Source organism: Protopterus annectens, chromosome 3.part1 (assembly GCF_019279795.1).
Source record: "Protopterus annectens isolate FY-2018-M chromosome 3.part1, PAN1.0, whole genome shotgun sequence".
Classification (NCBI taxonomy): domain Eukaryota; kingdom Metazoa; phylum Chordata; order Ceratodontiformes; family Protopteridae; genus Protopterus; species Protopterus annectens.
Genome location: NC_056732.1, coordinates 1,401,051,931 through 1,401,064,914, shown reverse-complemented (window position 1 = coordinate 1,401,064,914; position 12,984 = coordinate 1,401,051,931). Strand labels below are relative to the sequence as shown.

At 38.0% G+C, this 12,984-nt stretch overlaps 1 protein-coding gene across 7 annotated transcripts in view; it reads right to left on the bottom strand.

Moving 5' to 3' along the window:
- The window catches only part of LOC122798488 (alanine aminotransferase 2-like), a 1,719,357-nt gene that overhangs the window by 260,538 nt on the left and 1,445,835 nt on the right, over nt 1-12,984 (bottom strand). The gene's annotated exons all lie outside the window — the stretch shown is intronic.

Here is a 12,984-nt window from a genome sequence, read left to right as displayed (position 1 = left end):
AATGATGTAACATAAAACTAATCATATGAAAACAAACATACAGACAAATGCATGCACAATATTTATATACATTAAATGTTTAATACATGACGTTAAATGCTAAAAAAGCAATGGCAAATCTATTTTTTTACAATTGCAGTTGCCATTGAAACTCTCTTTTCCAACAGTCCCTTGAAGTTACCTCCACATTTATCCATAACAATCTGATCAGCTACACACACCGAGTACCAGACAAACAAGGCATTTATTCAAGAAATCATATACATAAGTGCTTTTATGCCTCTATGTGTGTATGTTGCTTTCTCGAAAGAGCAGCATATTTACCTGCAAGTTATAGAGCGCAACTGCTTGAAATGAAGCCTATCGAAAACAACAACAAAAACAACAATAAACTCTTATGGGGGGAACGCCATAGCTCATCTTCTTTCGGCCGTTCCCGTTAGGGGTCGCCACAGCGGATCATCTGTTTCCATTTCTTCCTGTCCTCTGCATCATGCTCTTTCACACCAACCGCCTGCATGTCCTCTCTCACCACATCCATAAACCTTATCTTAGGCCTTCCTGTTTTCCTCTTACCTGGCAGCTCCATCCTTAGCATCCTTTTCCCAATATACCCAGCATCCCTCCTCAGCATATGTCCAAACCAACGCTATCTCACCTCTCTTGCTTTGTCTCCAAACTGTCCAACCTGAGCTGACCCTCTAATATACTGATTCCTAATCCTGTCCATCCTAGTCACACCCAGTGCAAATTTTAACATCTTTAACTCTGCCACTTCCAGCTCTGACTCCTGCCTTTTTGTCAATGCCACCGTCTCCAACCCATATAACATAGCTGGTCTCACTACCCTCTTGCAGACATTCCCTTTTACTCTTACTGGTACTCGTCTGTCACAAATCACTCCTGACACTCTTCTTCACCCATTCCACCCTGCCTGTACTCTCTTCTTCACCTCTCTTCTACACTCACCATTACTCTGAACTGTTGATCCCAAGTACTTAAACTCATCTCCCTTCGCCAACTCTACTCCCTGCATCCTCACCATTCCTCTATCCTCCCTCACATTTACACAAATATATTCTGTTTTAGCCCTGCTGACCTTCATTCCTCTCCTCTCTAAAGCATATCTCTACCTCTCCAGGGTCTCCTCAACCTGGTCCGTACTCTCACTACATATCACAATGTCATCTGCAAACATCATAGTCCACGGGGCCTCCTGTCTAATCTCATCTGTCAACCTGTCCATCACAACTGCAAATAAGAAAGGGCTCAGAGCTGATCCTTGATGTATCCCATCTCCACCTTAAATGTATCTGTCACTCCCACTGCAGTAGTCACCAATGTCACACTACCCTTGTACATATCCTGTACCACTCTTACATACTTCTCTGCCACTCCCGACTTCCTCATACAATACCACAACTCCTCTCTAGGCACCCTGTCATATGCTTTCTCTAAGTCCACAAAGACACAATGCAACTCCTTCTGACCTTCTCTGTATTTCTCCAACAACACTCTCAGAGCAAATATTGCATCTGTAGTGCTCTTTCCTGGCATGAAACCATACTGCTGATCACTAATCATCACCTCCCTTCTTAACCTAGCTTCCACTGCTCTTTCCCATAACTTCAAGCTGTGACTGATCAATTTTATCCCTCTGAAGTTACTGCAGCTCTGCACATCACCCTTATTCTTAAAGATAGGTACCGAAACACTTTTTTCTCCACTCCTCAGGCATCCTTATTTTCCAAAATTTCATTAAACAATCTGGTTAAAAATTCCACTGCCATTTCTCCTAAGCACCTCCATGCTTCCACTGGTATGTCATCTGGGCCAACAGCCTTTCCATTCTTCATCTTCTTCATAGCTGTCCTTACTTCCTCCTTGCTAAACTGCTTCACTTCCTGATTCACTATCCCTACATCATCCAACCTTCTCTCTCTCTCTCTCTCATTCTCTTCATTCATCAGCCCTTCAAAGTACTCTTTCCATCTACTCAACACACTCTCCTTACTTGTGAGTACGTTTCCGTCACTGTCCTTTATCACCCTTACCTGCTGCACATCTTTCCCAGCTCTGTCCCTCTGTCAAGCCAATCAGTACAGGTCCTTTTCTCCCTCTTTAGTGTCCAATCTCTCATACAACTCTCTATATGTCTTATCCTTAGCCTTCACCACCTCTCTCTTTGCCATGAGCCTCATCTCCTTATACTCATGTCTACTTTCTTCATCTCTTTGACAATCCCACTTCTTCTTTGCCAGCCTCTTCCTCTGTATACTCTCCTGTACTTCCTCATTCCACCACCCTGTGTCCTTGTCCTCCTTCCTATGTCCAGATGTCACACCAAGCACCTTCCTAGCAGTCTCCCTTACTAGCTTTGCTGTAGTTACCCAGCTATTCAGTAACTCTTCATTGCCTCCCAGTGCCTGTCTTAACTCTTCCCTGAACTCCACCTCACAATCACCCTTTTTTAACTTCCACCATTTAATCCTTGGCACTGCTTTCACACTCTTCCTCCATTTCTTGATCACCAACATCATCCTACAGACCTCCATTCTATGCTGCTTAACTACACTTTTCCCAGTCACCAGTTTACAGTCTCCAATCTCCTTCAGACTGGCCCTCCTACATAGGATATAATCCACCTGTGTGCATCTTTCTCCACTCTTGTACATCACCCTATGCTCCTCTCTCTTCTTAAAATACATATTCACCACAGCCATGTCCATCCTTTTCGCAAAATCCACAATCATCTGACCTTCTGCATTCCTCTCCTTAACACCATACCTACCCATCACGTCCTCATCCCCTCTGTTCACTTCACCAACATGCCCATTGAAGTTTGCTCCAATCACTAGTCTCTCACCCTTGGGTGCACTCATCACCACTTCATCCAACTCACTCCAAAATTTTTCTTTCTCATCCATCGGACACCCAACTTGTGGAGCATATGCACTAACAACATTCAGCATTACACCATCAATTTCAAGCTTCATAAACATCACTCTATCAGACACTCTCTTCACCTCCAAAACACTCTTGGCTTACTGTTCCATTAGGATAAACCATACCCCATTTCTTCTGCCATCCACACCATGATAGAACAATTTGAACCCGCCTCCTATACACTTGGCCTTACTTCCCTTCCATCTGGTCTCTTGCACGCACAATATATCAACCTTCCTTCTCTCCATCATATCAGCTAGCTCTCTCCCTATACCAGTCATACTGCTAACATTCAAAGTTCCTACCCTCAGTACTACACTCCTAACCTTCCTCCTCTCTTCCTGTCTTCGGGCATGCCTTCCCCCTCCTCCTCTTCTTCTTCGGCCAACAGTAGCCTAATTTCCACCAGCACCCTGTTGGCTAACAGTACTGGTGGCGGTCATTGTTAACCCGGGCCTCGACCGATCCAGTATGTAAATATGAAATGTTCTCCGCATCAGTAATTTGGCAGAGGTTTTATGCTGGATGCCCTTCCTGACCAACCCTCCCCATTTATCCGGGCTTAGGACCAGCACAAAGAAATGCACTGGCTTGTGCATCCCCAGTGGGGGAATGCCATACCTGCTGCTAATTATATATATACCAATTCTAAGATCACACTACAGTAGGGAAAGGGCAAGTTTCATTATCCCCGCTGTACCACAATCTTGCACATTTTCAAAGCCGGCACAATTGAGCAGCTGATTTTCGATCAGCTGTGCCCGCTTCTTTTTGGGTTCAACAAATTGCAGTTTGACATATTGTCTGTTATTTGATATATATATATATATATATATATATATATATATATATATACATACATACAGTATGTATGTGTGTGTGTGTGTATATATATATATATATATATATATATATATATATATATATATATATGCACACACACACACACACACACACACACACACAGACACACACAGTATGCATGTATGTGTGTATATATATATATATATATATATATATATATATATATATATATATATATAGATAGATAGATATAGGTTCATAGGTTCATAGGTAAGTACTAGGCTATCTGCCCGAGGGCATCTATGAGCCTAGCCAGAATGTTTTAGCTTTCGCCACCCCCTTAGATTAGTTCCCTGTGCCTCTGTCCAGCAGAACCACTGGAGTGATCCCCGGGGTAAATTTTCTGTTTCCCAACCACTCATCAAGGTTTCTCTTGAAGAGTGTTAGTGATGGGTTCTGCCTAATGTAGATTGGAATATGAAAAACCAAGAAAAAGATATACGAAAAACCACCAAATGCAGGAGCTGGGATGCAAGCAAGTTTATTCTGGTACCTCGGCTGAACACAGCCTTCAAAGGAATAACTACTCACATTTTATTGCATCTTTTATACACAAATCCATCATTAATCAATTAAGTAATTAATTAAATAGATCAGAGGGCTTCAGAATTAAAAGGACCATACATTCATAACCGCTGAATTCTTATCAGACGAAACCGAAAGAATTTGGGGGCGATCCAATTGCAAATTGCAGAGGTGGAAGAGAGTTTATCTAAAGAATTTTCTAATGATGTGTTTTGCGCAACCATGAAGAACATTAATGCAGAGATTGCAAAATTTGAAGCTGAAGTAGTTTCAAGGAAGAAGAACAAACTAAATAGGGACATTAATGACTTCAAAAAGAACACTGTGTATCTGTGGCAGCGCAAGCGCAAAAATGGTACGCCCCAAACCGGAGGGGATGACTATGCACGTTTTGGCATTTAGCTTGAGACCATGATTTTGAAACCAGGTATCCATCTCAGTGAGACCCTTCTAGAGGATGTCTGTATCAGCTGGAGAGTCAATTATGGCCCCCAGTTTGCAGTCGTCTGCGAACTTGGTCAGCCATAGTCCTCCTGTACTTGCCTGTACCTCTGAGAAGTATATACCGAACAGGAGGGATCCCAGGACTGAGCCCTGGAGGACACCACGTGTAACTGGTTTAGAGTCAGACCTAGAGCCTGCAACTCTCACCATGTGGGGTTCTATCCATGAGCCAATTGGCAACCCATCTCATGACGTAGGGGTTTATGTTCAGGCCGGTGAGCTTGTCTATAATACCAGAATAGAGAATAGTGTCAAAAGCCTTTGCGTGGTCTAGGTAGGCTGTGTGGACCTCCTTTCCCTTGTCTAAAGCCTTGGTAACTGTCTCAAAGAAGTCCACTAGATTTAGGAGACATGATCTGCCCTTAACAAAGCCAAACTGAGTAGGGTCCAGTGTTTGAAGGTTCCCAATGTCTCTGTTAATGAATTCCATGATGATGTGCTCCATAGCCTTGCAGACCAGGCTAGTCAGGCTTATAGGGCGATAGTTCACGGGGTCCGTTGTGGCTCCACCTTTGTGGAGTGGGATAACTGTTGCTGTGCGCCACTCTATGGGTACCTAGCCTGTAGAGAGGCTGAGTTTGAACAGTGTGTTTAGGTGAGGGGTTAGTTCATTTTGGAGCTCATGTAAGACACAGCCTGGGACACTGTCTGGTCCCATTGAAGCTGTATTTTTGGCTTTGGATAGGGCTGTTTTAACCTGTGTGTCAGTGATTGCCGGGGCACTACATTCTTCTGGTATGGTTATGGGCCCTTTAGGGTGTGATGTATATATATATATATATATATATATATATATATATATATATATATATATATATATATATATATATATATATATATATATATATATATATATATATATATAACTACATACATACTGCATATGTATGGTTCCCCTTCATATGATCGAATTTCTCTAAAATTGAAAGTCATAAACTCGAAACCAGACTCTCGAATTTAGAGAAACTCGAACATATGAAAGGGACAAAAAAAATGAACACCTTTCAAATGTTTTCGCAGGGGGGCTTCACCCCCCACACCCTCCCTACTTAAATATACCTACTCCGAGATCGCACTATAGTGAAGGAAAGGGAAATCTCCCATTCCGCGCTATATGCGTAAGCACAAAATGGAAGATTTTCCATTTCTCCGCTATAATGCGGTCACGGAACATTCATATTTAAACTGCTAGGGTACAGGGGGACCTGGACCCCTGCAATAAGATAAGTTAACTTTTTATTTTTTTTAAACCTAAGGCTCCCATTCACATTTTTGAGTGAATGGAAGTTCGAGATACTGGTCTCGAGATTATGAATTTCGAGCTTCATCCATTCGATCTTGTGAAGGGGAACTATATATATATATATATATATATATATATATATATATATATATACATGTATGTATGTGTGTGTTTGTGTGTGTGTGTGTGTGTGTGTGTGTGTGTGTGTGTGTGTATATATATATATATATGTATATATATATACACACACACACACACACACACACACACACACATCTATTTATATATATATATATATATATATATATATATATATATATAGGTTCACTACATAATTTCAAAATTTTGAAATACTGAATTTCAAAATCTTGAGACTATATAGCCGAAGCCTCTACATACCAAAAGACCAAAAGTGCGAATTTCAAAATCACGATGTTCGGAGATGTTGAAGTAGTGCTTCTGGTGTTGTGGTTTGTGAATGGATAGGTGGAAGTTTAGGTAAGTATCTATGTGTAAGTGTGTTGGTTAGGTGCTTTTGTGTGTGCCAGTGTGTGTTGTGACTGTGATGTGTATGTGTGTGTGTGAGGGGGAATGTAGGTGTGTGGTGGTGTTTTCATGTGTTTGTCTGTGTAGTGCGACCTTGGAGTTAGTATATTTAAGTATGGGGGTGTGGGGTGAAGGGGGGCTTGCCCCTTGTTTGTATTTAGTGTAGGTTTGCGTGTTTGTGTGTTGGAGGAAGGTGTGTTTATGTGAATGTGTGTGGTGTATGTTTAGTGTAGTGTTCAGGATTTTGAATTTCTGGTCTTTCAGTATTTAGAGGTTTCGGCTATATAGTCTCAAGATTTTGAAATTCGGTATTTCAAAATTTTGAGATTATGTAGTGAACCCATATATACACAATCACACACACGGTCTACATATAGTGTAGTCTCGACAAGAGGATGACACTGAAGTGGACAATCAAAGTCTGTTGACAATTCTGTAGATAGTTAAGAACATTACCAGAGAGAACTATTTGCAGTATTTACAATTATTGTAACCCCAGATAATCTGTTTGTTTAGCACATATTTGAGATTTTGGTTAGGGTATTTGCATTGTTTAATGTATAACTGTAGTTTGTTGCATATTATCAGAGATCAGTGAGTGCTGACTTTTAACTTTGCCATTAAAAGACATTTTATTTTGCTGACAGTGGGAATATATGTCCTTTGTGAAATTATTTGTTGAATGCCTTCAGTTATTAGGGATTTATTCTTGAATGCTTACAACATGACTTCCCTCTGAATTTTATTTTTGTGTTCTCTTCACTGTTTAACTATAAATAATGAATAACAAAAAGAAGGGGATACAAAACAAAATTCTTTAATGTGCTTTTTGAATGAGACAAAGAATAACTTGATCAGATAGCTTTCATGTTATCTCTTCATATATGTCAGTGAACATGTGAAAAATACCTTTAAAATACTTGGCTGTGAATATTTATTGTGGCATTTTATAAGATTCCTTGACAAATGTTAAGCACTGTAAATGTTTGCATTTATTGCCTTTTCGTTAACAAGGTTTCACCAAATTTGTAACTTTTACTTATTTAAAGATCTATGAACATGGTACAATGAAACTATAAGCAAACTATTTTTATCAAGTATGATGTCAACCTAATTTAATTTCTGTTTCTGAAATATGGATGTACTAATGTTTTACAAACAATAAATAATATATTTGTTTCAAGATTAGTCTAACATAAATAAGTGGGTAAATACATAAATGCTCAACTACATGTGCTCCTTCAGCATAGAACATATAAATGCTTCTTCTTCTGGCTTTTTCTTGGATAGTGGTCGCCACAGCAGATCATTTGTCAGCTCATGATTGGCAGTGGAGTTTTTATGGTGTCGAGTTGCCAGCCCGGCACCCAACCTTCCACAGAAGGCACACATGCACGCACACACTCACACCTAGGGCCACTTTAGAGTGTCCAATCCACCTACTGCATGTCTTTGGGATGTGGGAGGAAACCGGTGCACCCGAAGGAAACCCACGTGACCACAGGGAGGACATGCAAACTCCACACAGTAGGTACCCCAGCCAAGAATCGAACCGGAGAACCTCTTGCTGTGAGGCGGCAACGCTAACCACTGCACCACTGAGGCCACCCCTAGAACTTAGAACCTATCAATGCTAAGAATAGAAAATAAATACTGAACTTGATTTTCTGACATGTTTTGTTTCAGAAATAACATGAAATATAAACAATAAACTAACCTGAAACTGTTGCATGTTTCATTTTTTTATTTTAGGTTATTATGAAGAAGAGTAAGGTAACAGGCCAAAATGTCATTTCCAACATTTATATTCTGTTTGCTACATTAACTATAGCACACACACACACACACACACACACACACACACACACACACACACACACACACACACACACACACACACACACACACACACATAAATATCTATATCTATATCTACATCAATTCATTGTGTTTGTTGATACATTCATTACATTGAACGTTTTGTTAAGCAGATTGGTTTCTTGACCTGCTGGTTCATTGTAGAATGCCAGCATTAATTTCCAGGGATCGCTAAACAGTGGGGAGTGAAATTTTTCCCTTTCACCTCAGTTTTGCAATATCAGAGATGGTATACATAATTAGCAGAGGATGTGGGGTGCATGGCCTCCCACATGAGAACTGCAGGAGGGTCTTCCGTTGATTTATTAAGTTTCAACTATTTGTATTTGATGTATTGTATGTCAGTTAAGTGAGTCTGTGATATAGTGTCTCATATATATATATATATATATATATATATATATATATATATATATATATATATATATATATATATATATATTTGTGTGTGTGTTATATTTATATATATGTATATCTGTATATCTGTATCTATATCTATAGCTATCTACATCTCTCTTACTCTCTCTCTGTCAGTATATATACATACACATATCACACACACACACACACACACACACACACACACACACACACACACATAAAATATCTATATATACAAACAACAAAACCTAGTACAGAAGAAGAAATTTTGTTTTTTAGCCTTAGCAGTAATAAATACCTTTCCTTAATAAAGAACACACCAAAAAAAGGGAAAACTAGTTGTACATGAATGATATCAGCATACAAATTGATAAAATAAATTGTTGTCATAAATTGTAAGATAAGAACCATGTTAAAGATCACTTTGCATTCTTATTATAAAGCAAGAAAACAGGATTTAAGCTGGTTTATAAGTAAAAACAAAAGATGAGCACTTTCACTCTTACCAGGGCTTTGTTAGATCTCACACACACATCTAGCTATATATACAGATTCATATAAAATATATATTATATAGGTGTGTGTGTGTGTGTGTGTGTGTGTGTGTGTGTGTGTGTGTGTGTGTGTGTGTGTGTGTGTGTGTGGTTGCCAAATATTTAGTTAATGATTCATTTAGTCATTGACTTTTATGGTGAAAAAAATGTCAGTGGCATAATTGGTTGAATTATATTATAGTCAATTTGCTGAAAATTGACTATAATGTAATTCAGTGTATACTTGTGTAAACATGCAGTTAGTATTCATACATTCCTGGGATCTGTGGGCTCTGGGAATCGATGTGGAGTCTTTCACGTACAATTACTTTTAAAATTTATATATTTATTTTGAGTTTTTTTAATTTTTAGTATAAGGAGATTGATGATTACAAATCTAACTAAACTGTTTATATTTGTGATCATTATTTTAGAGTATTTATTTTAAAGTATATTTGTTTTGGGATTAATTTTTTGTTGCATTTTGGGCTGGTCTATTGAAGATTGTAAATGTAAATGCACAGTTTACATTTGCAATCATGCATTTTATTTTCATTTTTATTCATTGCAAATGAAATTTTACAAAGGTCTGTATTCCTGCAACTGCATTGGTGATGAATTGTGGTAGTTTTCAAAATGGACATTTGTCCAAACCATTTAACTAATCAGTGAAGTATTTTAACTGCATCAGATGTGTACAAAGAAATATAATGTAATTACCGCAAATATCTATAAAACATGTACCTGTATAACATGTCTATTTTAGGCAAATGAGACACAAAATCGAAGGAATGCTGATTGTATGCAAGCAGTATATTGCACCTAGACCTACTGGATTCATTTTGTACTAAACAAGTGATTTTTTGAAATGTGATATTTTTAACATGTCTTTTTTAATTAAAATATTAATGGTTTATATCTTACAATTTCTATTTTGATATCATTTAATTTATATTTAATAGATTCCGATTCATTGTATACCAGTGTCTACAGGCTATGATATTTGCAGTTGATGAAGTCAACAACAACCCAGTTCTCCTACCAAACACCACACTTGGGTTTGTCATATATGATTCATGCGGGATAGTCACAAGAACTATACAGGGAGCCTTGTGGCTTCTGAGTGGAGGTAACCATCAGGTACCAAATTACCACTGTGAGACAAAGAACACCTTGGCTGGCATAATAGGGGATGCTGCATCACGGAACTCTATTCCTATTGCGCAGTTACTAGGACTATACGGATTCCCTCAGGTAAAAGAGATAGTATTTGGTTTGGAAATGCATTGCTAGTGCATTATTCTCAGAAAAATAAAGGAATTATATTAACTTTGCAAATTAATTTTGCATGCAGTTGCTTTCTGTCAAAATATCATGCTGAGATAATGTCCAGGCTTGCTACGTATGGATTTTAAATGTCAATTGCTTTATGGTCAAATTTTTAAATTACCTGCCTATTATTTTGATACACTCTGATGCTTATAATGTCAGCTTCTTCTTTGTAGTACTCTTGTTTCAGGTAAAATGGAACACTGGCGATGAGAACACCGAGACTGGAAGATAAACAACTGAGATGACGACAGTTTAAAAGCATGAAACTTCACATGCCTGACAAACCACAATCCCCACAATCAATAAAACAAAACAAATACCTTTTCCGAAAAACACACACACAACACAAGCACATCAAAACCTTACAAACCTACACTAAACCTTACATACATAACTATTTATGCACTAACCTTAACCCAAACCCTAACCCTAAGGTCTGTCACTATCGCACACTCACTTAACCCACGCCTTAACCCTAACTCACCTAACCCTAAAGTCTGTCACTATCACACACTTAACTTAACTTATCGGTGTTCTCAGCGTCGAGCTTTTAAACTGTCGGCCATCTCAGTTGTTGATCTTCTGGGCTCGGTGTTCTTGTCGTCGGTGTTTTGGCTTGTCAGTGTTTTCAAGTAGACCCATATATATATATATATATATATATATATATATATATATATATATATATATATATATATATATATATATATATATATATATATATATATATATATATATATATATATGACAATAACAGTTTGGTTTCCCTTAGTTTGTTAATTTTTCTTAAAGCTGCATCCCTTCTCAACTACAAGCTTATTTTGCACTCCTTATAAGAACAGATCCTTTCCTACACATTCTTAAATCTTGTCACTGTTTTGACCCTAGCAGTACCTGTCTCCTCCTGGGAGTGGTAGTTTAACTGTCATTAGAAAACCACACAAGATAGTTCCAATCACCATACTGCAATGCCTGGGTTAAATTGTGTTTCTATTTCACATTTAATACAAAATGTCAGATCATATAATTTTTTCATGCTTACTAACTACCAGGAGCAATCAGGTAAGAAACAGTCCTAGTATAATCAAAATAAAGTATTTTAAGAAAGCATTTGTTTTGTTTCTGGTATTTTTTGAGTAAATGTTGTTCTTCTTCTTTCGGCTTTTCCCGGTTAGGGGTCGCCACAGCGGAATTCCGGTCCGCTAATGATTGGCAGTAGATTTTAACGGTGCCGAGGTGCCAGCTCGATGCCCAACCTTCAACGAAGGCACGCCCATTCTATGCATGTCTTTCAAATGCCACTCGACTGCGGGGAGGACATGCAGACTCCACACAGAAGGCACTCCAGCTGAGAATCGAATGGGAGAACCTCTTGTTGTGAGGCGACAACGCTATCGCTGCAATGTTTGTAAATAGATGGCAATCACTAGACTGTGTTGCACTGCTTTGTTGAATTTGCCCCAACCAAAATTTATAAATAAACATTTTGAATGCAAATCTAGGTCACAGTCAATTATATCTGTCAGCATTACTTGAAAGACAGATACTGTAGTGATGTATCCAAAATATGTTTGTATGTATAAAATGAGTTTATAATGTATTTAGCATGTCATATTTAAGTTATGAACATACAAGCCTGCAGGCATAATGGTGCCAATGCATATATAATATAACTTGTAGTTATTTATGTTACTATCTGTTGTAGGTACATCTATCTATATATCTATCTGTCTATGGCTTTACTACCCCAATCCTGAAACCCACAGACTTGAAAATCATAATCTTGAGACCATAATATTGAAAGACCAAAACTGAAGACCAAAATATGTAACTCCTGGACTTGCCCCCCATGTAGGACACATGTTAGCTCTCATTCCTGGATCCACACACCATCAGGAATCATTTTAGAACTTGTTCCTAGGTTCACACTAGTAGAGGCATTTAGTATTCAAGAGTTTTAGACATTGCAGTCTTTTGTGTTTTAGTCTTTTGATATTATGGTCTCTGAATTATGATTCTGGGGTTCAGGAGTCTGACAGTAAACCATATAGGTATACACACACATACACACACACACACACACACACACACACACATATATATATATATATATATATATATATATATATATATATATATATATATATATATATATATATCATGGATCTACTTAAATTAGTTGAACACTGCTTATGTTAACATGCATAATGTCAAATCAAATTGATCGACATT